Source organism: Lynx rufus, unplaced genomic scaffold (assembly GCF_022079265.1).
Source record: "Lynx rufus isolate CCGP_SWC_20201006 ecotype Redwood Valley unplaced genomic scaffold, mLynRuf1.p SCAF_3, whole genome shotgun sequence".
Classification (NCBI taxonomy): Eukaryota; Metazoa; Chordata; class Mammalia; order Carnivora; family Felidae; genus Lynx; species Lynx rufus.
The window spans coordinates 24,107,253-24,132,172 of NW_025814845.1; the positions used below are offsets into that span (position 1 = coordinate 24,107,253).

The 24,920-nt window shown below is 35.6% G+C and overlaps 1 pseudogene; it reads left to right on the forward strand.

Annotated features, from left to right (window-relative positions):
• Positions 1 to 2,941: 2,941 nt before the first annotated feature.
• Positions 2,942 to 3,025, forward strand: LOC124521503 (uncharacterized; annotated as a pseudogene).
• Positions 3,026 to 24,920: the final 21,895 nt, after the last annotated feature.

The following is a 24,920-nucleotide window of genomic DNA, read 5'->3' on the forward strand; positions in this document are numbered from 1 at the left end:
TATTTTTCCTTTAGTTGTACTAGCTATCTTTTAGGTGCTGAAAAGCCACATGGTGACTAGTGGTGACCAAATTTAATGGCACAGAAATAGAGAACATTTCTTTCATCAAGAGACATTTACAGCACATCCACGAGAAGTAGAGAGAAAGCACTTCCAAGTACCAAATGACACAAGTTTTTGTAAAATATTTTTGTGTTGTCTAATATAATGAAAATAAAAAGAAACAAGGAAAAAAAAAAGAGTGAGTTGCCCTCACACTTTGTTTAATAGGAAGGAGTATATTGGATTAAACTCCTGGTCAAAATTTAAAAAAAAAGCTAATTTGGATAGGCAGGTATTTAATTTACACAGAAAATAAACATTCCTTTAGCAATATCACTCAATATACACATGAAAAATTAAATTTCAATTGCTGAATGAATCTTTTTTTCTTTTTTTTAATTTAAACCTCTATATCATGATTCTTATTTTTATTTTTTAAAATTTACATCCAATTAGTTAGCATATAGTGAAACAATGATTTATATAATGAGTCTTATATAAAATCAGTATCCAAATAATGGAGGTAAAGATTATATTCCCCCTCTTGGAGTTCTTGGGTTATTTATACACAAAAATAAGAACTTTGCACTGAAAATATTAGACCAAGATGCTGTTTTAGAACATTTCATCTTATCAACAGCTTCATTTTTCTACAGCATCATTTAATTTAATGAACTGCCCATTGGTGATCAAGAGAAATTACAGACTTAACTGATAGAATGAGTCATTATCAATGTGTCCTTATGTCAAAATTACTCTTGTACTTTGTCAAGGGCATTGTCAACCTAAACAGTTATTTTAATACCATTAAAACTCAATGATATGAAACAACCCTACTTGTTATTATGTGAGTTTAAATTTATCGTTTTCAATTTCAATGCATTTGAAATTGTTTAAAAAGCAAAGTAAAGCACAACAGTGCTTCTGCTGCTGTGTATCCCCAAAGAAGAATACAGGATGGTTGTGAGACGAGTCCTCAGAGAAATTCACCATTACTTTTCTTTCCTGAACCAGGTTGCATTTCTAGGTGCACATACTCTTCAACTACAACTATATGTATTTTTTTCCAACTAAATGTTTTTTTTTATATGAAGAAAAACATCTTACATATTTCAATTTTGCCTATGTGTGAATTTTTTAAAGTTTATTTATTCATTTTGAGAGGGAGACACAACAGGGCAGAGAGAGGAGAGAGAGAATCCCAAGCTGGCTCCACACTGTCAGCACGGAGAAAGATGTGGGGCTCAAACTCACGAACTGTGAGATCATGACCTAGTCAGATGCTTAACGGACTGAGCCACCAGGTCCCCCTGTGTGTGAAATATTTGAGGACTATTAGTGAAAGAGAAGAAACACGGCTGAGCAGAAAGAGGTAGGAAAAGCCTATAGACTGATCGCCTACATCCTTCCAAGGGAACAGGAAACAAGGCCGTTTGTGCAGAAAATGAAATTTTACAAACTAGCCCAGAGCTAGATGGACCTTCAAGACTATTTTTAAATAATGTTGAATGAGGCTATGTAATCTTGGGCAGCAGAATACAAATGAGTCTTGTTTTTTCACTTTTCTATCGAAAAAGGGTACTGATACTCACCTACTTAAATGATAAAATTACAATCTACACACATGCCAAATAGCTAGCACTTAATAAATTGAACCATCTGTGTTTGTATTTGAAATATTACTTCCAAATATGGGAGAAACACTTTGTTGGAAAGGATATTATGCATCAGCAAGCTTTGGGTAATCAGTCACAGTTGTTGGAGAAAAAGAGGTAAGTAGAAGTGAAGCCAGACCTGCTGGTAATCTGTCTTTTTTTTCCTAGAAACTAAGAAGTCTTGGGTATATCTGATGAGAACGTGAGAAATCCTGTCTTTTATAAAACAAAAATCTGAAGATAGTGAGATCTAGGGCCTTTGGTTCTTCAGACACGGGCTCTGACTCCTGCTCCACAATTTCTCTCTGATTTTGCCAAAACTCATTCTTTCTAAATTTTACCTTTTTTATCCTCTAAAATAAGGAAAGTAAGCCTCTTACCTTACAAGATTATTGTGAGAAGTAAGTGAAATAATGATACATTTATACTTAACTGGGTCTCTTGCTCATATTAAGCAATCAATTAATTATTATAATAGTTATTATTTCACCAGAATAATTTCCTTATGAAATTTTAATCTTGAGAAAGGTCTACGGTGTGAGATCTGCAAATTTACATTTAGAAAACACTAAAAAAACTATGTGTTAAACCCTGGCCTGTAATGATAGACTTGCCCCTATTATTATTATTATTATTATTTTGACAGTTACTACTGGAAACTGCTGGATTGCTGTTGTTACTTCTATTAACACATTTTGGTATCCGTTTTAACTTTTATTTTAGTACCAGCTATCTCAAATATGAATAGAATGTATGTACTTTCAAGACACACAGAGCAAACCAATTATTAAAATAGGTAAATCCTGCTTTCATGTTTGGGAACTATGTTTGACATTTAGCTGCTGCTGGAATATCATCAATCTTAGATTTCTTCCTTTACACAAGAGTGCAGTGCATGTGCCCCTTTGAATCTGCATTTTTGTACCCTTTGAAAAAAACCTAGCAATGCAATTGCTGAGGTGTAGGGTAATTCTATTTTTAATTTTTTGAGGAACCTCCATACTGTTTTCTAGAGTGGCTGCACCAGTTTGCATTCCCACCAACAGTGCATCACTGTTCCCCTTTCTTCATATCCTCACCAACATCTGTTGTTTCCTGTATTGTTCATTTTAGCCTTTCTGACAGGTGTGAGGTAGAAGGTATGTCATTGTAGTTTTGATTTGTATATCCCTGATGATGAATGATGGTGAACAAATTTCCATGTGTCTGTTAGCCATCTGGATGTATTCTGTAGAAAAGTGTCAAAGACTATACTTTCAGGGGTCATTTCTATAGTTTGTTACTAGAAACGTGTCTATTCATGTCTTTTAACCATTTATTAACTGGGTTATTTGTTTTTTGGGTGTTGAGTTTGGTAACTTCTTTATAGATTTTGGACACTAACCCTTTATCAGATATGTCATTTGAAAACATCTTCGCCCATCCCTTCAGTTGCCTTTTAGTTTTGTTGATTGTTTCTTTTGCTGTGCAGAAGCTTTTTATCTTGATAAGGTCCCAATAATTCATTTTTGTTTTTGTTTCCCTTGTCTCTGGAGATACGTCTAGTAAGAAGTTTCTGTGACCGAGGTCAAAAATGTTGCTACCTGTTTTCCCCTCTAGGAGTTTGACGGTTTCTTGTCTCACATTTAGGTCTTTCATCTATTTTGGGTTTATTTTTGTGTACGGTGTAAGAAAGTTGTCCAGGTTCATTCTTCTGCAAGTTGTGTCCATTTTTCCCAGCACCATTTGCTGAAGAGACTTTCTTTTTTCCATTGGGTATTGTTTCCTTCTTTGTCAAAGATCCGTTGGCCATACATTTGTGGGTACATTTCTGGGTTCTCTATTCTGTTCCACAGATCTATGTGTCTGTTTTTGTGCCAGGACTATACTGTCTTGATGAGTACAACTTTGTAATATAGCTTGAGTCCTGAATTGTGACACCCCCAGATTTGGTTTTCTTTTTCAACATTACCTTGGCTATTTGGATCTTTTCTGGGTCCATACAAATTTTAGGATTGTTAGTTCTAGCTCTGTGAAGAATACTGGTGTTATTTGGATAGGGATTGCACTGACTGTGTAGATTGCTTTGAGTAGTATGGTCATTTTAACAGTGTTCTTCTAATCCATGAGCATAAATGCTTCTCCATTTCTTTGTGCCATCTTCATTTTCTTTCATAAGCTTTGGACAGTTTTCAGAGTATGGATCTTTTACCTCTTTGGTTAGGTTTATTCCTATCTCATGGTTTTTGTGATCTCTCCTCTTCTGTTCATTATTTTATCTATTTGAGTTCTCTATCTTTTCTTTTGAGGGGTCTGGCTAGGGGTTATCAATTTTGTTTATTCTTTAAACAAAACATCTTTTAGTTTATTTTGTCTATTCTACTGTTTTGTTTGTTTCCTTGTTTCTATATTATTTATTTTTGCTCTAATCTTTATTATTCCCATTATTCTGCTGGCTTTAGGCTTTAGTTTGCTCTTCCTTTTCTAGATCTTTTAGGTGTATGTTTAGGCTGCACATTTGGAAACTTTCGGGGTTCTTAAGATAGGCCTGAATTGCAAAGTACTTTCCTCTTAGGACCACCTTTGCTGCATCCCAAAGGGTTTGTTTGGACCATTGTATTGTCATTTTTACTTGCTTCCATGTATTTTTAAATTTCTTCTTTAATTTCCTCTTTAACACATTCATTCTTTAGTAGGATATTTTTTAACCTCCATATATTTGAGGGTTTTCCAAATTTTTTCTTGCGGTTGATTTCAAGTTTCAGAGCATTGTGATCTGAAAATATGCATAGTAGGATCTTAACATTTTTGTACCTGCTGAGGGCTGATTTGTGATCCAGTATGTGATCTACTCTGGAGAATGTTCCATGTGCACTCGAGAAGAATGTGTATTCTGCCGCCTTAGGATTAAATGTTATGAATATATCTGTCATCCAATATGTCATTCAAAGCCATTTTTTTTTGTTGTTGTTGATTTTCTGCTTAGATGATCTGTCCATTGCCTTAAGTGGGGTATTAAAGTCTCCCACTATTATGCTATTATTATCAACAAGTTTCTTTATGTTTGTTATTAACTGCTTTATATATCTGAGTGCATCAAGTTGGGGGCATAAATATTTATAATCGTTAGATCTTGTGGATAGACCCCTTAATTATGATACAATGCCCTTTTCATCTCTTGTCACAGTCTTTGTTTTAAAATGTAGCTTGTCTGATGTAAGTATGGCTACTTCAGCTTCCTTTTGACCTTCATTAGCATGATAGATGGTTCTCCATCCCCTCACTTTCAATCTCCAGGTGCCTTTAGATCTAAAATGAGTCTTTTGTAGCCAGCATATGGATCTTGATTTTTTATTCAATTGTGATACCATGTGTCTTTTGATTAGAGCATTTGGTCAATTTATGTTCAGTGTGATTATTAATAGATATGAATTTAGTGCCATTGTCTAACCTGTAGAGTTGGTGTTTCTGATGATATTCTTTGGTCCTTTGTAGTCTTTGTTGCTTTGTTTATTTTTTTGTTTTTTTGTTTTGTTTTGTTTGTTTGTTTTTGTTTTCCCTCCAGTCAGAGAGCCCCCCCTTAAAATTTCTTGCAGAGCTGGTTTAGTGGTCATAAACTCCTTTAGTTTTCGTTTGTCTGGGATACTTTTTATCTCTCTTATTCTTAATGACAACCTTACCGGAGAGATAATTCTTGGCTGCGTATTTTCCCCATTCACCACAATGAATGTTTCCTGCCACTCCCTTCTGGCCTGCCAAGTTTCAGTGTACAGGTCTGCTACTACCCTTATGTGTCTACCCTTGTAAGTTAAGGACCTTTTATACCCAGCTGCTTTCAGAATTCTTTCTTTATCTTTGTATTTTGCAAGTTTCACTGTGGTATATCCTGGTGTTGACCTGTTTTCGTAGATTTTGAAAGGAGTTCTCTGTGCCTCTTTGAATCATATGCCCATTTTCTTCTCCAGATTAGGGAAATTTTCAGCTATAATTTGTTCAAATAAACCTGTCCCTTGTCCCATCTCCTCTTCTTCTAGAACCCCTATGATACAGAAATTGTTTTGTTTTGAATCACTTAGTTCTCTAAGTCTCCCTTGTGATCTAGTAATTTTCATTTCCTCTTTTTCATTTTCATTTTAATTACTTTTCTTTTAAAAAATTTTTAGTGTTTATTTATTTTTGAGAGAGAGACAGAGACCGAGACAGAATGTGAGTGGGGGAGGTTCAGAGAGAGAAGGAGACACAGAAATCGAAGCAGGCTCCAGGCTCCAAGCTGTCAGCACAGAGCCCAATGCAGGGCTCAAACTAACTGACTTACAGACCATGAGATCATGACATGAGCTGAAGTTGGCTACCCAACCAACTGAGCTACCCAGGTGCCCCTCATTTTCATTATTTTTCTTAATTTTATCTTCTTATCTTTTATCTCACCTTTTATCTTCTATTTCTTAATTTTATCATCTATTTCTTTTTAAACAATTTTTTTAAGTTTATTCATTTTTGAGAGAGAGAGAGACAGAGACAGAGTGTGAGTGGGGGAGGGGCAGAGGGAGAGGGAGACACAGAATCCAAAGCCGGCTCCAGGCTCTGAGCTGTCAGCACAGAGCCTGATGCGGGGCTCGAACTCACAAACATTGAGATCATGACCTGAGCCCAAGTAGAACGCTCAACCCACTGAGCCACCCAGGTGCCCCAATCTTCTATTTCTTCCATCTTCTATTTTCTCTAATTTTATCTTATTTTATCTTCTCTTCTCTTCTCTGTTTTCTCAACCCTCTTTGTCACTGTATTCAGTTTGGTTCGCACCTCAGTTATATCATTTTCATTTCATCCTGACTAGTCCTTAGGTCCTTGATCTCTGCAGCAAGTGTTTCTTTTGTGTCTTCTATGCTTTTTCCAAGCCCGGTTAGTAGTCTTATGATTTTTGTTCTAAATTCTTCTTCAGATATATTACTTACATCTGTTTTGAGTAAGCCCCTGGCTGTGATATCTTCTTGACCTTTCTTTTGGGGAGATTTCCTCTGTCTTGTCATTTTGGCTAAGTTTCTGTCTTTTGTGTGTTTTAAAAGCTTATTATGTTTCCTGTACCTGAGAGTACTGCTATATGAAACGGGGGTCATACATGGTTCAGGGCCTGGCACTACAGGGAAGAATTTCTGTGTGCACTCTGCTGTTGCATTTTGGCTGCTCATTCCCATTGGTCAGTGCTTGCAGTGGTGTAGTGTTTGGACATTTAACTAAGTGTGCTTCGATATGTTTAAGTAACCCTGGAAAAAAGGGTGGGGGAAAGCCTAATCTCCCAAAAAGAGAAAGAATGGGAACAAAGGAAATGAAGCAGAATCAAAAAACTATAAGGCTGAATCCAAAGAAAAAGACAGGGGGAAAAAAAGAAAAAAAAAAGCAGAAAAAAAGAATTTAAAAGCCTGATAAAAAAATAAAGGAAAAGAAAAGGGAATGATAAAGAACAAACAACAACCTATGAGTCTGATTCCAAAAGAAGGAAGAAAAAAAGAAAGAGTTGTCTGTTGGTGCATGGGGTTGCTGGCTGTGCTGGTCTGGAGGACAGGCTGGCTGTGTTGCCTTAGAGTCAGTCTTGCCCCAGTAAATAAGCAGTTGCCAGGCATTGGGGGGGTGAGGTTGCAAGCATGTCCCACCTCCACTGGGAGCCACCGTGTTGCTCTCTGAAGTCCCACTGTGCTGGTGTTGGGGAGGAAATGGTGCCACCCCAATCTCTCCTCCCTGGACAGCAGATCTCAAGCCCTGCTCTTCAGGCAGCCCTCACAGAACAGCAAGGCCAGTCACCTGCTCTATGCCACGACATTCCTATGTTTTTTCTATGGCACATGGCTGGGATCAAAAGCCAAAATCTAAAAGGACGCAGCACTGCACGGGTCTGCTCCCTTCCTCCAGAGTAGAGCCTCTCCACTCTGCTGATGAAAGGACTTTGCCTGGCACTTGCAGCGTCTTTTGTCGTTGGGGGATAATAAACCCTCTTCGAAAAGTACTCTAGGAAGGGGACTGTTCTCTCCCAGTGTGCCCCAGAGATCGTTATACCACACAATGCACACAGGGCCAGTTCCTTCCCCACTAGCAACACATGCCCTGGCTCCACTCTGGAGAAAGTTGCCCACTTCCAAAACCTCAGAGTTTAAGCTCTGAAAGCTGTTTGCAATAAAAGAACTGGGACACTCAGCACTTCTCACTTCCCAGCCCATGGTCCAAAGAAGTTTTCCTTTTGTGCTAACTCAATGCCACACAATCTCAACCCCTGTCTTTCTCTCTGTTTTGTCTCTCCACAGAAAGAGTCGCCTCCTCTCCGAGGCACCACCATTTTCTCTCTCCAAGTTCACATTCATGCAACTCACACCTGCCAAGCTTCTCCTTCCAACTGTGGAGATTCTTCTGCCACTCCACAGATAGAGTTCCTGGGTGTTCCAAGTAATCTGACCTCAATACAGCTGTGTTTGTGGGACAAGAAAAGCCCAGGGTCCCCCTATTTCTCTGCCATCTTAACTCTTTCCTTTCTTAGTGCTTTTGATTAATGGCATGATTACACTTGCACAGCAGTAGACTCTTGTGTTGATTATCCAACGTGAGTTTCTCTCTCTCCCTTAGTAATTGCCCTCTGATTTGTTTTATGTGTCCACGATTTTTTGCATACCTCACAAAAATGTTATCCCAAGTCCTAACCTTGAAGTGAATCCTAACTAATCTAAAGCAATGATGATAATGCTAATCTCCCTTTTCAATGATTACATCAGTTAGCTCATACAAACACAATTTCTATCAGTGAGGCTTTGGAGAAACGTTCTGGAAAAATAGGAGACATATTTTTCCTTTTAAGAAAAATAAACAAAAAGAGTGTTTTGTTTGTTTGTTTGTTGCGTGCAAGCAATAGTGCAAATGGTTGTGGTACTTACAGCTGCTGTAGAAATTGAGGGACCAACAGGTCAACTAACAAACCTGCTAAGGTTGAGAGAATTGAAAGATGGAAAGAACATGGATTCTTAGTAATGTGATTGGGATGTGATTTTGCCAGCACAACTTATTATGTGAGATAATAAACCCCTTTATTATTTAGCTATTTTGCCTTTAGATTTTTAGTTACTTGCAGGAAACACACCTTATATAACAAATCATATCCACAGAGACAACTAAAAACATTATAGCTAGTAGATACTGGCATACAGAATTTAAAACGACCAAATTATCATGGAAAATATTTTCTCAATTGAAGTACCATTCCTCAAGTGAGCTAGTTTATTTTTTTAGTGTTTTTTTGAATCTCATTTTCCATCCCACTCTTTGTTATTTTCTCCTGTTTCTTTTACTCTTCTAAAACTCCCTAAATATTAATCTTTTATAAAGTGAGCAATTTATAACAGCAGGAAAAAATGTGTTTTGTTCACTAATACAATTTTCATAACACGTACTAAGGCATTTTTTTCTGGAAATAGTTAGCTTTAAAAAATCGTATTTTGAACTTTTTTTTTGTTTGTTTGCGTTAAGGAAATATTCTATTTGTAACCACCTCATGAAAGTATCAACTCATTAAAATAATTTTAAAGCTATTTTCAAAAAAATTCTATTAAACCATAAATGAACCAACTCTTAATATCATTGTACTCTCTAAAGATAAAGCATTATCAGGAAGTTGTTGTAAAGAAGTGTCAAGAAATGTGATTATGTTTTAATTTATGCTTAGACTACTAAAGCAGTACATATATATGAAAATATATTAAAACACCTGGCCCACAAATATAACATGATTTTCCAGGCTAAGAAAGAAAATTAGTAAAGGGAATGTGCTTGGCCATACCTTCATCTGATCTAAATGAAATAGATGTTGAAAATCTTATCGTGTTTGAGAAGACATACAAGATCAATTTCCCTAGTGATCTAAATAAATTCATTCCTAATCTGCAAGTAATTGACATTCACTGGTTAGAATTTAATTGCAATACTTATTTAAATAAGCCAATTTTAATGAAGGCAGAGGGTCATTTTTACTAATCTTGAATTAGAAGAATAAGTAAGAAAGTAAATTAGTGTTTTGGATTTTCATTCTTTTTTGAAGGGGAGTGACCCCCAACTCATTTTATTGGTTTTGAATAGAAAAATAATGGCAGACTAGCATTATATTTACATGGTGTTTATATTCATGGAATAGTATGCCTTATGAGAATTTACCCTAATTGAAATTTCAATTTAAAAAAAATTTTTCTTGGAAATAATATTTTAGAAGCAAAATACAAATGATATTTTTATGTCTTCTAAAAATGAACTCATTTTATTTTATAATTGATATTCTATAAAGGTTGAGTTCTGTCCTACCCACTACTGCTAATTTATTTTCAAAAGATCTTTTGTTTCAGGCACGCCTGGTTGGCTCAGTCAGTTGAGCATCCAACTCTTAATTTTGGCTCAGGTTGAGATCCTAGGGTTGTGGGATTGAGCTCTGTATTGAACTTGCACTGAGCATGGAACCTGATTAATCTCTCTCTCTCTCTCTCTCTCTCTCTTTATGCCCTTCTCTCCCACTTGTGGCCCTTTCTCTCTCTAAAATAACATTTTAAGAAATTTTTTAAAAGATCTATTGCTTCAAAGTTGAAGTATGCACTTTATTTTGTGATGTCTATGAGTCAATCTACAAATATATTCAATGTAAATGTTTGAGAAAAAATTAAGATTGCTACATTTTTAATATCAATATAACAGTTTGGATTATAAGAGTCATATATCAAATATGCAAAAGTTATATCTATAGTTATAATTGAAGCAAGTGACTTAAGACAAAAAATTGCTGTATTATCCACTCATCATTTTTTAATAGCCTTTGTCTTTTAGAGATGTTTTTGGTTCACAGCAAAAAATGAGCAGGAGGTACAGAGATTCTCATATGCCCCCTGCCCCACACATGCATAACCCCCTCACTTATCAACCTCCTTCATCAGACTGGTACATTTTTTATAGTCCGTGAACCTATACTGACACATCGTTAGTACCAAAGTTCACCCTTGGTGCTGTATATCCTGTAGGTTTTGACAAACTTACAATGACATGTATCCACCATTGTAGTATCATACCAAGTAGTATCCCTGTCCTAAAATCCTTTGTGCTTGGCCCGTTATACTCTTTTAATGGCTAATATAGACTAGCCCTTAGCTGTGTGTGTAAGATAAAAGTATGTGAAAGTTTAGGAGAGTTTTTAACCACATAATTAAAAAAAACAAACAAAAATAAATCAGAAAGTCTCAAGGAATATAGAACTACAAATGTCAACTAATGTTTTCTAGATGACTAGATGAAAACCGAGCTATATTTCCTTTGTCTTAAATGTTTATTGCTTCTTCAAAATGTTATTTTTGAAACTAAATCACCCAACTCTTAGAGCAAATTTTCTCATGATTCAAGAAGGAAGATCTCCCTCCTTTCCCCCTCTCTCTTCACTTTTTTTTCTTTAAAAATTATAAAGTTTAAAGTAGTCTATCCCCAGATGGGGTGAATCGTAGAAGATGATCTCACTTTTCCAATGCACTGCTGTGGTAACATAAACTTAGCAAAATACTACTGCCTTTGGCAGTCATCTGTAAGAGTTCCTTGATATAAAAGAATATTCATTTGTGTTTGTGTTGGGGATAAATTTAGATTTCATATTCTAAAAGCATAGATTTACTAATATTAGCTGGAGTGCCAATCAGCCTTGTGAAGCTTGCCTTGTTACAAAATATTACAGCATGGAATTAGAAACATCTGAAAATTTTGGTGTCCTTTTGTTTTTGTTAGAAATTCTACAGCAATATGAATTTGGTCACATGATTCTCCTTGTAACGATTAAATGGTTGTATTATTTCCTGGAAACCAGGTGGTAGAATATCAGTGCAGAAGCAGAGCACAGAACTCTCTGAAATTAGTGTGTTTCAAGAGCTGATGAAATGGAGGGCAATGTGGCCACGTGGAAACTACCATGAGGTCTGAAACTTCCTCAGTGACTATATTAATGATATCATTTGGGATGCCTGGGTGGCTCTGTTGGTTAAGCATCCAACTTTGGCTCAGGTCATGATCTCTCAGTTCGTGAGTTCAAGCCCCGCGTTGGGCTCTGTGCTGACAGCTCAGAGCCTGAAACCTGCTTCAGATTCTGTGTCTCTGTCTCTGTCCCTCCCCTGCTCATACTTTGTCTCTCTCTCAAAAATAAATAAACATTAAAAATTAAAAAAAATATATTGTTTTTCCACGAAGCTTCTACATACTTCTTGTGAATAGAGGAGAACACTATACTGTGGCAAAATGAACTCAGATTATCAAGCTTCAGAATGTAAGGTTCCTTGGTACTTATTTATTACATAATAATGATATAATATATCCCTATATCTTCTAAAATTATCTTAAACTACTTTAATCTCATATCAACTAAAATGCATTTTAAGCAGTAGCATAGCCCTGGTTACACAGATAACAGTTCAACCGAGTTTGAAATTAGTTCTAGCTCTGAAATTAGTTCCTAAACTCTTTTCTCAACACCACACTGCTTTTGATAGGAAAAAAAAAAACCTGCATACAAAATAACAGAAACAGAGAAAATGCTTGAAAAGGGGGTAGAAGAAGAAGCCCTAGATTTAGTGTCAATATTATCCTTTGGCTTATCTGGGTGACAAATGTTTTATGGAATGAAAGGGATTTGAAAGATCATTTGAGATTCAAGAATAAAAAAAAAATATTTGCTTCTTCCCAGTTTGGTTAAATGTAGGATTGTCGGGAAAAAATACAGAAAATCCAGTTAAACTTGGATTTCAGATCAACAATGAATAAATTTTTGTACAATTATATGTTCACATAATTGTCCTAGATAATTCTATTTACATCTTTTATTAAACAATTATTTGGTGCTGATCTGAAATTCAAATTTAACTGGTCATCCTGTATTTTTATTTGCTTATTTTGGCAATCCTCATTCGATGGCAATTGTATCAAACATTGCTGGTGACTTAGTCAGCAGAATTTTTTTTTTCCCTTTTCCTTCCAGTTGATCATCCCTAAATGATTAATCATGGCCAAACTAAGCTAGTCCTGGCAATTTGTTTCCCTTTGCCAGTTATTGGCAAAGAGTGAAGATTTGATATAACCAATGAAAAAATAAGTAGAAGCTAGTGAGGACCTTCGAAGTAGAATTGTTCTTCTTGATTACAGGGTGAAAAAAATGAGAACATTTATTTCTATCGACCCTAGAGGTACCAAATCTTCAGCTCCACTGTTTCCTACCCATGGAAAGATGGCTATACTAATACCATGACCAACACCAAATATAAGAGATCGTAGTTTACTAGTGCTCACACCATTGGGGAAGAGGGCTTCACCAGGTAAATGTTGGTGCTTACAAGTTAATTGGAGCAGCAGCAGAATTACGGAAGCAAAAGGATTTATTTGTTAGAGAGATGCTACATACAATATAAGTTCAACCAACTGGTTGTGTATGAAATCTAACTGACAGTCATAGGAATCCCTGCCCAAAAGTTGTTTTCTTAAATTTGTCACAGTATGTCATGAGACTCATTAATCAAGTAATACACATGGGGTGTTTAACATATAAGTTAAGGATTGAGAGAACTGAGGGGAGGTAAGTAGGAAGAGGTTGGTAAGCATCCCTGGGTCAAAGGTATTTATGTCAAGGAGTAATCATTCAGATATCACAGATCAATGGGCTCTTCTAATTAGAGTAGTGCAAGAACAAAGAGTATTGCATCACTTTTTCCTTCTTGTTTGGATCATTATTACATAAGGATGTGATGTTGGGAATTATGATAGTCATAATAATGAGAAAAACAACACACTGAAAATTGCAGAAGTGATAGAAAAGCCTGGATTTCTTACTTCAAAACTGGATTGTTTTACAAAACCTTGGACAGTATAACTTTTTGACCTATTATTACCAAAAAACACTTCTAAAAATTCACCCATGCTTATTTCTTGCAATTTTATACATATCAACAAAAGATTGAAAAGTTTCAATTCCTTAATTTTTCTTATTTCTAAGAAAAGAACAGCCCTAAAGACACCTGTGGAACTTCTTTCTTCTTACTTGAAATATTTACATAATAACTATCATGTACCATATACTGTTTCTGACATTAATTATGGTCTTCTGCAAGACAAACAAAGTCCTTTGCATTAGGGTGATAGCATTAAAGATGAAGAGAAATCATAGAATTTAGCTAGGGCACATAGATGAAATGGCAAAAAATTGATAAAGGCTTAACTTTGGTGGATGAATTCAAGAATTGTTGCCATTTATTTTGTGATTACTTAGACATCCAACTATAATAATTATGCAGTAAGTTTTGCATATCCAGGGACATTAGAAGTAAAGATATATATTTGAAAGTGACAATACATGGGTTGAAGTTAAATGTAGATGAAATGATGTAGGGAAAGAATGTAGATAGAAAAAGAAAAGCAAGGTAAACAAAAATGGATCCAGGGATGTTTCCTGTTATATTCAGTCTATTTAAAAACTATTTTTAAAGATTTTTTAAAGAATTTTGAGAATTACAGGATATGGAGAAGTAGCATCCATTGAAGAACATCAAGAATTGTTTCAAGGAAATCGATTGTATTAAACAGTCTTAAGCAGTAGCTTAAAATGAAAAGGAGGCAACCACCTTGATTTGGGCAATGAAAATTGTATCCAACCTTGGCAAGAACTCTAGAAAGAATGGTGGAAACCGGATTAGGTCATTTTAAATGTCATTGGAAGGAAAGACAATCTCAGCACTTTTTCATGTGAAATGCTTTCTCAGTAAATGGAAGAGGAGAAATGAGACAGGAGAAGTATGTGATCAAACATATATGTTTGAGTGCTTCCAGTAACTGTTGGAACAGTGTTTATGAGTAAAAAAAAAGGAAGAGTTCCAGAGCAAGTATAAAAGAAATAGCTTTTGACAACTGATAACATAGTACAATTTTACACTGTAAAATTAAAGAATATGGGGCCACATATAACTACAAGGGTTCAGCTGGTGATGACATAATGAGGGGGATCCCATCTGATGGGATTCATTTTCAAAATGAATCCTGAGGTGGAGTGCCAGTCAGCTACGCAACTGACTCTTGATTTAAGCTCAGGTCATGATCTTATGGTTTGTGAGATCAGGCCCTGCATCTGTCTCTGCGCTGACAACACAGAAATGGCTTGGGATTCTCTCTTTCCCTCTTTTTCTGCCCCTCCCTTGTTCGTGCTCTCTCTCTCTTTCTCAAAATAAATAAATAAACATTAAAAAAAGCATACTACTGTCATGTCCATGGAAGATAGATTTACAAGAATTACAGGAGTGGAGATGAAGAGGAAAACAGGGCTCAGTAATTCACATCAACCGCAGAGAAATAAGTAGAAAACCTGAAGGCAATAGCAATGACAGAATACATGGTGGTACTATGTCTCATAGGATACACTCACTTGTATGTAGATATCCAATCACCTATACAAAAGGTTTTAAAGAGTTGTCAAAGAGTATGAGCTCAATGTTAAAACTGTTATGGAGTGCTAGCATCTATTGGACCATAGTCAATTTTTCTTTAACATTGTTTACTACATTTCTTTGAACTTAACCATTAAACAGACATGATGTTAGCTTTCTAGATTCAAGAAATGTATTTGCTCTGGATTAAATCAAAATTTAGGTAGTATATAAATCTGGAGTTTTTGAAGAAGGAAAGAACTATGGATTGGAAGAGGCAATGGATGTTTACACATGGAATGTGGGACCATAAAGGTAATAATAATGACAATTTAGAGAATAGCCTCTACTTGACAAAACTAGGGGGAGGTGGTATACTCCAAAGATCAATTACTGTCAAGAAGAGAAAAAAAAGATTCGTTTAAGGGTCCCTGGGTGGCTCAGTTGATTGAGCATCTGACTCTTGATTTTGGCTCAGATCATGACCTCGGGGTTCATGAGATCAAGCCCTGCATCAGGTTCTGTGCTGACAGCACAGAGCCTGCTTGGGATTCTCTCTCTGCCCCTCTCTCACTTACAGGCATGCTCTCTGTCTCTCAAAATAAATAAATAAACATTTTGTTTTAAAAAGAAACATTTTTATTTATTTTTTTTTAATTTTTTTTTCAACGTTTTATTTTTATTTTTGGGACAGAGAGAGACAGAGCATGAACGGGGGAGGGGCAGAGAGAGAGGGAGACACAGAATCGGAAACAGGCTCCAGGCTCTGAGCCATCAGCCCAGAGCCCGACGCGGGGCTGGAACTCCCGGACCGCGAGATTGTGACCTGGCTGAAGTCGGACGCTTAACCGACTGCGCCACCCAGGCGCCCCAAAAAGAAACATTTTTAAAGGGGTTAAGTACGTAAGGAATTTTGCCAATCACAGATCTGGAGTGTTAGTAAAGTAGGGATGCCTATTTTAAAAGGCTTAAAAAATTAAGCCACGCCTAAAATGGGGTGAGCAGCCAACCTTAGCTCAGGTCATGACCTCACGGCTTATGAGTTCCAGCCCCACATCAGACTGTCTGCTGACAGCTCAGAGCCTAGAGCCTGCTTTGGATTCTGTGTCCCTCCCTCTCTAGCTTTGTCCCTCCCCTGCTCATGATCTCTCTCTCAAGAATAAAGAAAACACTTATTTTTTTTTAAAGAAAGTAAAATAAAATGTTTTTATGATATTCAGGAAAGGTGAAGGGAAGGACTGAGTCAAACAAGGGGATTTAGAAAGTATGGATAGAGCAGGATTATCTTAGAGACCAGAACTTCTGGTTGTGGTTCAGTAAGGCTGATTATGAGGAGAAATGGAGTATTTTGAGTCCTTTAGTGAAGGGTTCATGCTTGGTTCATACTTCACATAACTTGCAATATCTTCTGAAGTTCCTAATGATGTTTGGTCTGGGACAAGAGAAGTAACTGTCAATAGCATAATGGATCCCCTTTTATGTATTTTTTTCTACTGCCAGGCAGTGGCCATGCAGTTATTTGTAGAAATATCAGATTCTAGTAATGTCCTTGTATATTGGATGCCTGAGAAGTTTCATTGGGCATCAAATATATCCACCCTACAATCTCCTGATAGCAAATCAAAATAACAGTGACAACAGCAACAATAATAAGCTAAAATTACATAGAAGAAATGTTTAATATGTACATATGTTTATATATATATCAATGTTTTGCTCATATTCTCCCATTTATGAGACACACACACACACACACACACACACGCACACACACGCACCCCAAAGTGAGTAAGCTTAAAAACATCAAGAATTTTAAAATCATTCCAGGGGTGCCTGGGTGGCTCTGTTGGTTAAGCGGCCCACTTTGGCTCAGGTCACGATCTCGTGGTCCGTGAGTTTGAGCCCTGCGTCGGGCTCTCTGCTGACCGCTCAGAGCCTGGAGCCTGTTTCAGATTCTGTGTCTCCCTCTCTCTATCCCTCCCCTGTTAGTGCTCTGTCTCTCTCTGTCTCAATAATAAATAAACGTTAAAAAAAATAAAAAAAATCATTCCAGCAGAGTGATTAGATGTCAGGTAATCTGAAACCAGTGCTGATATAATTTTGATGTGGTTTAAGAAATATGGGACTTTTATGATCCTATAAAAAGTTAACTATATAACATCTTTTTATGTTATGATGTGAAGTTTTATCGTGGGATCATTACCCAAAAACATCTAAGATCCTTTTACTACCTAAATTTGGATTTAGTCCAGAACAATTACATTTCTTGAATCTAGAGTGCTAACATCATTTCTGTTTAATGTTTAAGTTCAAAGGAAGGTAGTAGACCCTGTTAAGCAAGAATTGACTATGTTCCACAAAATGCTTGCAGTCCATAACAGTTGTAACTTGAAGCTCCTACACTTTGACAACCCTTTTAAATATTTTGTATACATGATTGGATATCTGCATACTACTGAGTTTCAAAATCAAAAAGTATGGTAGTTCCGTTTTACATGTTTGATATAATCATGTCTAATCTATGTATATGTCAAATAATTAATGTGTTTACAGTAGTTCATCACAAGTATAAATGATTGAAAATATGGTAATGACCTAAAACTAGTGATTTAACTAGGGTAGGAACTTTTAAGTGCTATTTACAGTTTTAAGCATTTTCCAAGAATTAATTTGCTTAAATCTCATCTCCATTCTCTTATGTGAAAATATTGTTATTCTCATACAGATGAAGAAAATGTGGCATAAAAATTTTGCATAGTTTCCCCCAATTTATGTATCTGAACCCAGGCCATCAATTCTAGCACCCATATTCCTGACAATATCACAATCTGCTTATAAAAAGATAACATTAAAGGTCTATTTCTTATTTGAATACCTTGAATTTACTTTATGTGAAATATTATTTCTCATAAAATTGAATATAAGTGAGTAAAACAAAGTGAATCACTTTTTCTTTTCAAAAGCATAGTTACAGATTTATACCCCACTAAAATAACCTAAAGAAAAACAATAAAAAAACTATAGTTTTGTGAAGTTTGTAAATATCAGAAGATAAAACATCCAAGTTATCAAATTAAATCTTTACACTCAAGGATGAAGCAATGTCTTCTTAACAACAGAACATTGGGGTAGAATATAAAGAATTCATGGACTCTATAAAATGTTCTATTCATATATTGGCAAATGAATACATAACCGCTTGAAAACATTTTTGTTTTTGACATAACCTACATCCTGGAACATGAGAAGTTTTATTTTTTTAATTCAGGGTGCAATAATAGATACACGATTTTGCTTGTTTCATTAAAAGAAATAAATCATTGTTATCAACACATTTTATCCCTTTTGGTGTTAAACCCTAGTGAATAAAATCTATGCTATTGTGATTAGAAGTTTATTTTGTGATCAGGAACAACAATAAATTTTTGAAAAGGAGATGAATGCATAAAACAACTTGTTTTTTAAAGTAAATTAAAATAAGCCTGGTACATCTTAGTGATGATTCCTTTCATATGTGTGTTAATGAACAGAGTTGAACTGCTCTAAATTTTAAGTATAACAATTTCCTAGAACCAACCCCAAAATATAGCCCAAGAATATAGAGTTCTGTAGACTGACAGTACGGACTGAAGAATCCTTGGATACTCAGAGTTTTTCAGATAATATTCAGTTCATGTAAATATTTGAATTTCAGGTAAATGATGAATATTTGCTTTATAAGTATGTCCCATTTGAATCACAAAGTATTCACTCTTTATCTGAAATTCAGATTTAACTGGGTGTCCTGTATTTTGATTTGTGAAATCTGGCAACTTTATGTATGTTGCATGGCTCTTTCAGCCTCAGGTATGTTATTGATAATGAATCCATTTTATCTTTATCATAACTTTGGATTTAAATTCTTTGAAATTCTGCTTCAATTTATTTTCCAAAAATAATGAAGTTGCTTCATATTACTATGAAGATCCCTAAGACAAATATAATTAATATACAAAATATAGTATGTTTTTGACTATATTAGCAAGACAAGCACTGATACTTCTAGGAATTGGTTCATTCTCAAACTATCCATACATATTTTGGCCCAAAAATAAAGCAGATGTCATTTGTCATATTGATACCAAACTATTTTGAAGAAAATAAATTTATTGTAGAACTATTTGTATAAAAGGGTTAATAGGTATACAAAAATGTGTGGCTTCTTACTACAGAAACCCAAGTTTTTTGGCTGTTTTAAATTTTATTTTTAGCTTTGCAGTCATTCACCCTTTTGCTCAATTCTCATTGTTAATCTGAACAGATGATTTAGAAAGACTGGTGAAGCACAAAATGTATTTGTCTTGTTAATTTTGTTAACAATTGAAGCTACAAAGAGAGTGTATTTTCATAAATAGCTATGACAGCTGAGTAGTTAAAGGCATGAATTCTTTAATCTCCAAAGTGGAGACATAACCCTGCCTTCTTATTTTCAGAACTCTTTGCTTTGAAAAATATCATTTTCCAAACAATAACTAAGATGGGTAACATATGTCTATCCAGTTAAAATTCCTGTAACCTCGGGGCGCCTGGGTGGCGCAGTCGGTTAAGCGTCCGACTTCAGCCAGGTCACGATCTCGCGGTCCGTGAGTTCGAGCCCCGCGTCAGGCTCTGGGCTGATGGCTCGGAGACTGGAGCCTATTTCCGATTCTGTGTCTCCCTCTCTCTCTCTGCCCCTCCCCCGTTCATGCTCTGTCTCTCTCTGTTCCAAAAATAAAATAAAACGTTGAAAAAAAAAATTAAAAAAAAAAAAAATTCCTGTAACCTTTAGCACAGCCATTTAGAAAATATAGGAAAAGCGAATTTCTAGGCTGTAAAAACAGCAAAATCCTAAAATGACTCCAAAACAGCATACAGTTGTTTCCAGGACCATCTAGATTGGACAGCCCATATTTCCTTTTTGAAGAGGAAATACACTCTTCAAACTCCTAGTACTTTACCTCATTTTATATCATGGAAGGTAAAGAAGTTGTTCATAATTTGAAAGCTTTCTGAGGCAAAACTAGGCTGAAAAAAGAAATCCCAAACCAGAACATTATCATTATTGCATTATCTTCTTTCTTACTCAGTAACACCTGTTTTAAGTTGTAAGTTCTAGTTTTCATTATGAAAGTAACAACATTAGAGAAAATAAAAAATAAAGAAAAGATAATTAATAAAAACGCTGAATTCTATGACCTCAAGAAATCATTAGAAACATACTTCTAGCTCTTTTCATAGGTATTTGTATCTACATATGTGAATGCATGTCACATTCATTTTATTTCGTATATATCTCTCATGCCATGATTTAGTTTAGATTTTGACTAGACTGCTAGAGTTCATTGTCCACCACAGATGTTATTTAAACTTGAATAATCCAGGGTTTGAGAATGTTTGATGAGGATTAGGTGGAGCTGAGGGCTTTCATTAGGTTCTGTGAAAGAATTTCATGTGTCAATCACTTCCAGATGGGAATAAAACAGTCTTAGTTTTAAGCTTGTGTGGTGAGGTCTTTTCCCCCTTCCTTCCTTCCTTCCTGCCTTCCTTCCTTCCTTCCTTCATTCCTTCCTTCCTTCCCCCTCCATCCATTCCCCACTTCCTTCCTTTCTTCTTTTTTTTTTTCTTTATTTTATAATTGGTCATTGGACACAAAATTGACCCTGTCCTTTGCTACATGTCAGTCTTCTAGGACCATGGAACTTTCACATTATGTTGAGGAATTGTGAAACTTTCTCATGAAATATAAGTATTTTTCAATGCTAAAGCATATTAAGCTGAAGTTCTGGTAAAAGATGGCAGCGTTTTGGTGAGATGAAAGAAAACTATATTCATCTATGATGGGAATAGGTACAGGAAAGCATCCTAAAGAACTCTGGGGCCTCTGTTATTAGCGAAGTTTAGTGATATGGAGAGTAAGCAAAAGAAGCAAATGACAGCTCCCATGACTAATTTTGTAAAAATCTAGGCATTAACTCCCCAAAAATATACTGCAAAAATTCGCAACGTGTTTTAACATCTTCAAGGGATGATTACACTGGTAAGCAGCAACCAAACCCATTTTGTAAATTTTATATCTCTATCTTCTAAAATATTTTTATAGAAGTTACTTTCATTTGTCATAGAAATAAATTATAAAGTATAATTTACCTTAAAGAAGCTCACACTATAAACAGCTTCCAAAGAATAGATATGTTTAGTAGTTCTCACAAAACTATTCTGATCCACTTGGGTGTATGCCCCATCAAACACGAAAAGGATTTTTGAATTTTAGACAAAAATCCATAATGCTACAAAGTATTATGTCAATTGAATCTTCAAAATAATAGCATGCTTTCTTCAGATTTTTAAATAATAACTTTAGTTACAATCACTGTTTCTATTCTCCACCAATAAGTTTTAAATTTTTTAAAACAAATACACAGAGGGTGAGAGAGCTAGTAACAAAACCAAGAGTTATACACAAGCAGTCAGGCTCCAGAAGACAAGTTCGTTGGATCCACTATATTAAACCTGGGTTTGCACTCAAAGTAGCTTTGTCAAAATTAGAAAAACTAACAATGAAAAATTAAGAGGACTCCACGTCTACTTTCTGGTCCAAGACATTAACTGGGAAGAAGACTGTCCCAGGTGCTTCACTGTAGCAGAGTCCAAATAACTCTAGACAAAACTGTACCAAGGAACCTGTGGGTGTCAAACTCAAGCTGAAAGACAAAATTGTTAGTGGAGGAGAAATGGCCAGCAATGTTCAATATGATGAGTGAAAGTCTTCCGTCAATGTACTAACAAGAGACAGGGAGCAAAGGACATATGGAACTGGGTCAGGAGAGTTGAGAGAGTTGCTCAAGATTTGGTGCTCATACATACAGACAGGATGTCAAGAACTTATCCTGATGGTATGGTGCCTGCTAACCATGTATGTGGGAGTGGACTAGCCACCTCAAAGGCATAAAGCTATCCAGACACTTTGCCTATGTTACCTCCCTGATGGCTTTCCCGATGGATGTCAAGATGATTTTTTTGTGTGCTCTCAAGACATTTATTTGTCATGCTCCAGTGTAATTCATCATTATTCATCTTTTACCATAGAATGACTTTGAAACAATTAATCTGGTTCAAAATTACAGCTTCCATACTTTTAAAGCTATGTATCATTGAGCAAATTACTTTGCATTTGTATTTTCATCTGTAAAATAGAGGTAATAAAAGTTTCCAAATCTCAAAAAAAAAAAAAAAAAAGCACCAAAAACAAATACACAGACAATTTAAACAGTATATGTAGTGGTTGTCCAAATATTGAGTAAATGTTTGAATTTCTCTTCAGGTGATTGGAATAATATCTATACCACCTTTCTTGCCTGTTAATAAATATACTCTTCCTTAAGGTAAGATATTCAAACTCTATACTTTCTATGGTTCAATAATTTCTTTAATTTCAACAAGTTTCATGGGAAGTTTAGCATGTCTTTAGCTTATGTGTTTATTAAAGCACAATAGAAATGCGGAATGATGGTTTTCCTCCAGAAAAGATAGATGTTACAAAGCTGTAAACACAGAGTTACATGGATTAGAAAGGATTTGACTAATACTAATCACATATTTACAAAAGCAAAACTTTTAATGAAAAAGCATGAAGCTCAAAGTATATTTACTTTTATAATATTACTGTTAAAACACTTCCCCAAAAGAAGGTGAAACAAAATCAAATCTATAGTCTTTCTAATTAAAAAAAAAATAATGTTTATTTATTTTTGAGAGAGAGACAGAATGTGAGTGCGTTAGGGGAAGAGAGAGAGGGAGACACAGAATCCAAAGCAGGCTCCAGACTCTGAGCTGTCAGCACAGAGACCGACTCGGGGCTCAAACTCACAAGCTGTAGATCATGACCTGAGCCGAAGTCGGACGCTCAACTGACTGAGCCACCCAGGAGCCCCTCTTTCTAATTTTTTTTTAAAGGTAAGTTGTTCCTTTCTTCTGTGTGTGTGTGTGTGTGTGTGTGAGAAAATGCAGTTTATATACATGAGCAAGGAACAAATAGGTATAATAATAAAACAAACAGTTAATCTTAGATCTAAGATCATAAAGTAGTGGTGTTTGTGATATACATCAAGTATCAGTATTTACTTATTTATTTATTTATTTATTTATTTATTTATTTATTTATTTTTGAGAGAGAGAAAAAGGGAGAGAGAGAGAGGGAGAGAAACCCAAGCAGGCTTTGTGCTGATGGTGCAGATCCTGATGGGGGGCTTGAACCCACAAACTGTGGGATCATTTGAGCTGAAATCAAGAGTTGGTCTTTTAACTGACTGAGCTACCCAGGTGTCCCCAAGTTATGCTTTTAAAAATCATTTTTAAGTAATGACTTCAATGTCACCGTACTGATACTTTTTAAAATTTATTTTGACTTTTGACCTAAATGTCAATCTTGACGGCATCTACAATCAAAATTGCTCCTTAGCACTAAGAAGTCCTAGTGAGACTATATCTGAATTTAGATGATGTTTACATATAGAAAAGAAATATAGTGCATTTTCATTTTTTTTCCTGTTTTTTGTTTTTGTTTGTTTCAACTTTTTAGTTAAATTCCAGTTAGATAGCATACAGTGCAATATTAGTTTCAGGAGTAAAATTCAATGATTCTTCACTCACATACAATACTCAGTGCTCATCACAAGTGCCCTCCTTAAACCTCATCATCCATTTGACCCATCCCCCTGCCCACCTCCCTTCCAGAAACACTGCTCTCTATAGTTGGGTCTCATAGTTTCTCTTCTCTTCCTCCCCCTCATGTTTATTGGTTTCATTTCCTAAATTTCACATATGAGTGAAATCATCTGGTATTTGTCTCTCTCTAACTGACTTATTTTGCCTAGCATAATCCATTCTATCTCCATCCATGTCATTGCATATATATATATATATAAACACTTCTTTACCATTTATGAATTGATGGACATTTGGGCTGTTTCCATAATTTGGCTATTATCAATACTGCCATAAATGTTGGGCTTCATGTATCCCCTCAAATTCATAAATTTTGGGGTTCATGTATCCCCTCAAATTAGTATTTTTTTTTAATTTTTTTTTCAACGTTTTTATTTATTTTTGGGACAGAGAGAGACAGAGCATGAACGGGGGAGGGGCAGAGAGAGAGGGAGACACAGAATTGGAAACAGGCTCCAGGCTCTGAGCCATCAGCCCAGAGCCTGACGCGGGGCTCGAACTCCGGCACCGCGAGATCGTGACCTGGCTGAAGTCGGACGCTTAACCGACTGCGCCACCCAGGCACCCCTCAAATTAGTATTTTTGAATCCTTTGAGTAAATATCTAGTAGTCAATCATTGGATTGTGTGGTAGTTCTATTTTTAACTTTTTGAGGAACACCGATACTGTTTTCCAGAGTGGCTGCACCAGTTTGCATTCCTTCCAATATTGCAAGAAGTTTTCCTGTGTTGTTAATTTTAGCCATGCCAAAAGGTGTGAGGTGATATTCACTGCAGTTTTGATTTGTATTTCCCTGATGATGAATAATGCTGAGCACTTTTTCATATGTCTGTTGGCCATCTGGATGTCTTCTTTGGAAAAATGTCTATTCATGTCTTCTGCCCATTTCTCAGTGGATTATTTAGTTTTTGGGTGTTGAGTTTGATAAGACTTTATAGATTGTGGATACTAACCATTTATCAGATATGTCATTTACAAATACTTCTCCCATTCAGAAACTAAATTCTCCCATTTAGTTTTGTTGATTGTTCCCTTCACTTTGCATAAGTTT